Here is a 4252-nt window from a genome sequence, read left to right as displayed (position 1 = left end):
AATGTTTCCTCCAATTTTGTGGAGCTGATTTAACAGCCCAAAACTGAAACTATTTTCAGGAAATAAAAGCTTTTTTTCACAAAGCTTTAACCACTAAGTGAAAGAAGGGGGAAAAAGGACAGCAAATGAATTGTCAGTCATTCACTTTGTCCTGGGTGTCTGGCATTTTCAGGATGTGAGTTTTCATTGTTTCTTGCATAGTCATAGGTGACAGTGTCCTCAGACTACAGTCTGATAATCTGAAGATAGGATGTGTTGACTGAAATGACCATGGAGGAGACATTTCCTTCTCTCAAGCCCTCAAGGAAGTGCATTGATACAGTGACTGCAATACCAGTCTCAAACATAGCAAATAATGTTTTGATGATCCTTTGTAATTGTTAGGGTCCTGTAGTCAGTTCTGATTCCCTGTGAACCTGCATAGAACAGTCATAAATGCTGCTTGGAGTTAGATTTGGTCAGTCATCCTCAAGGTGCACTAAACCTCCCAATATTCTGAAATGTGGAAATGATGGCAGAAAATATGATTCCAAGGATAATACAATCCAATTGGATGCAGTTGTGTTCTGTTAATTGGCAAACAAGAATAAAAGTTTACAGGATAAAATTCTAACTACTATGTTATTGTTTGGTTTTTCTGAACTTATCTAGTGCCTGATTGAAAATCTCTACAGATGAATGGAGCCTTTTCTCCCAAGATGGCTTTGTCTTAAGTCTGGCATGCTGTCCTGGCTGTAATCTAGGAATGCATACAGGCTGAGGGCCAGGACCTTGATCTAGAACCTGAATCTCTCCTTTGGACTGAGATTCCACCCAACATGATCCCTGAGTGTTTCCTGAAAGTCACGAGATAAATTGAAAGTTATATTAAAAGTTACTGATTTAAATTAAAATTATGAAATAAAATTATTTCGGTTAATGTGGTCTACAACAGTGGTTCTCAACTTGTGAGTCACAACCCTTTTGGGGGTCGAACAACCCTTTCACAGGGATCTCATGATTCATAACAGTAGTAAAATTACAGTTATGAACTAGTAACTAAAACAAGTTGAACTGTGTTAAAGGTTTGCGGCATTAGGCAGGTTGAGAACCACTGCTCTAAGCGATGTGTAATGATAATGCAATTCTGAACAAGATTCCAGCATCCATCTTTAAGGACATGGAAATTATCAAGTTTAAAAACAGAAATCAAATAGACCCAGGATAAGCAAGGTCACAACAAGCATTAAAGGATCCATGGGTCTTTGAATCTGCTGTGGCCACTGCATCTACCGGTCACTGACCTGATGGGAGACCCAGCTACATCAGGAAGAGTAGAAAGGAGGTAGACATTTCTGTATCAAAGGCTCTGACTGAGAAGTCTCTGGGATCCCCTGATTGCAGGGTGGTGAAGGTGGTGGCCTCATTTAAGTAACAAACCACAATAGGCATTTGCCTATGAGTGTTCCTGGCTGTGATATGAGTGAGGGACTATGAACAGTATGCTAATGCGCAGGCACCACAGCTCCACCAGAAAGTGTCTCCAGAGCTGGTTATTGAAACAAGTTGGGTGACAGAGATGGGAGTGATGTGACCCACAGGCATGCCTTGAATTAGTAGGCTCCTTAGATTCCAACATTTACAATTAGAAAATTATGAGTTCCAGTGCAAATCAAATTATTGTTTGATTTGAACATATGCATCCACTAATGTATGCATTAATTCATTCTTTCTGAGGTCTGAGTGATATGAACACCCCAGACATTCTTCTGCATTGAGGGAAAACCAATATAGCAAGCAGCCGAGCTAGGAAACGAACAAGCTCTTTCTCCAAAACCAAACCACTGTGATTGCATCTCTTCTGCCTCATGGGAACCTTAGAGGACTAAGAAGTACTCGTTAGGCTTTCTCTGAGTGTAATTATTTACAGCAATAAACAATGTCATTTTACTCGGGGAACTGTTGGCTGGTTTGAATTACTGACCTTGTAGTGAGCAAACAAATCTTATCCCACAGCACCACCATAGCCCTTTATATCTCTGCACCAACAGGCTCATATTATAGGACTTCTTAAATGTCCCTTTTAGAAGCCAAGTTATAATTTTAAATATTATTATATGAATAAGGAAGGCCATAAAAATGATGACCTTTGACTTATGGTGTTGAAAAGAACGATGAAAGTACCGTGGACAGGCTTTCAATAAAAGAAACATCTGTTTCGAGTGAAATACAGCCAGAGAGTTCCTTAGAATCAAGGAGAGTGAGACTTTGTTTCGTGCAACATTATCATGATCCCTCCCAGTCCCTTGAGAAAGACCTCCTCCATGATAAAGTAGGGGATCAGTGAAGAAGAAGCTACATCATGAGCTGGATGGACACGGTGGCTGTAACGATGGGCTCAAAAAGAGTCACTGTGATTGTGGTGCTGAACTAGGCATTCTTTAGTTCTGTTGTCCATAGACTCAGGTAGAATTGGAATGCACTCTGGCATTTAACAGCATCAAAAACAAAACAACAACAAATCAAAACACAAGGTTCTTCTCAGGTCGGATAACAATGCCGGGGGAAAGGGTAGATGTTTTATGTGGGGAAACACACCTAACAACAGGAAATTTGTAACAGAACACACTGTCTTGATCATTGCTTTCTACTTGAGTCCTTGGTATCAGCTCATTTTTTCCCTCCATTCCTGCTCCCGCCCTCCGTCATGAACCCTTGATAATTTGTAGATTATTTTGTTATATTTTACACTGTCTGACATCTCCCTTTATCCACTTTTCTGTTGTCCAACATCTTGAATATTTCTTGGAAGCATTCGAGCAAGACTTCATTGCACGTATTTGGTCATGTCCTCAGGAGGAACTAGTCCCCGGAGAATGGTCTTGTGCTTGGTGAAGTAAAATGTCAATGAAAACGAGAGAGACTATCAATGAGATGAATATCACAATGGCTGCAGTTATCAGTCCAAACAGAGGAATGATTGTGCGCATAGTGCCCGTCCGGGCAGCATTTCATCGTGTTGCACATGGGATCTCTGTGAGTTGAAGCCAATTCAAGCGTACCCAAGACTATCAACACATACAATATTATCCAGGTCACTGTAAGTTAAAATTATTGCATAAATATACATGTGTGAGCATGTATGAATGAATACATCTGATTGCTTAGAGAAAATTTGGGACTCACAAGAGAGATTTTTCCTGCATTAAAGTTTCTTTAAGGATCCCTCTTGTGTAAAGTAGTTATGCTTTGGGCTGAGATCTGCACGTACACAGTTTAAAACAACCAGACGTCCCATGGCTTTTTACTCCTGTAAACAGTTATAGTCTCGGAAACTCACAATAGCATCACTGTAAGTTGGCATAGACTCTGGTGGTGTTTGGTGTTTTGGAATGTCTCTGGCGTTGACAACAAATACTAGTTAGTACAGTCAATTGCAGACATATCAAGACATATAACTGAACTCTGTTGTATATATGGTCAAAGACAGACAAAGCCCATTCCAATGAAAAGAAGACACATTCAGATGCATGAAGATTCCACAGAGTGTATACATGATAATCCCTAGAGATGTGCTGAAAACGTGGGGGAAACTGCAGCTTCTGAGCGGAAAGCATCCCTGACTCCTCTCTCTTGCGTGGCCTGGAACCATGGCCTGATGCAGGGACGTTTGTGTCTGGGCTCACACTGACTTCCCATCACTGTGTCTCTAGCACAGTAATACATGACTGTGTTCTCGGGATTCACAGAGCTCAGTTTTAAATAAACTTGGCTCTTGGAGGTGTTCTTGGTGATGCTGACTCTTGACTGGAGAGACGGATTATATATAGTATGTTTTCCCATCATAAGCTAATACCCTGCCCCACCCCAGGCCCTATCCTGGAGCCTGGTGAATCCAGTGCACATAATAGCCAGTTAAAAAGAATCCAGAGACAGCACAGGTGAGAGGCCAGGTCTGTGAGGGCTTCACCAGTCCAGAGCCTGACTCTTGTAGCTGCACCTGGGCCAGGACACCTGGGGATAAAGAGAAACACAGCGAGTCTTGTGCTCAGATGCTGCATCCAGAGACTTGATGTTGGAATCCCAGAAGCACTCACCTCCCAGAGTTGCCACTAGAACGAGGAAAGTCCGCACATGCTTCATGTTCTTGTGGATAAGATTCATGCCACCCAAAAACTGCTCTCCGGGCTGACGAGGACTGCGCATTGTTAAGCATATGTGTGCTGTGGCTTCATCTGGCTGCCAAAGAGGAATTTGCATGTTGGAGGTGCAT

The sequence above is a fragment of the Tenrec ecaudatus genome, chromosome 15 (genome assembly GCF_050624435.1).
Source record: "Tenrec ecaudatus isolate mTenEca1 chromosome 15, mTenEca1.hap1, whole genome shotgun sequence".
NCBI classification, from domain to species: domain Eukaryota; kingdom Metazoa; phylum Chordata; class Mammalia; order Afrosoricida; family Tenrecidae; genus Tenrec; species Tenrec ecaudatus.
This window is presented reverse-complemented; position numbering follows the sequence as displayed.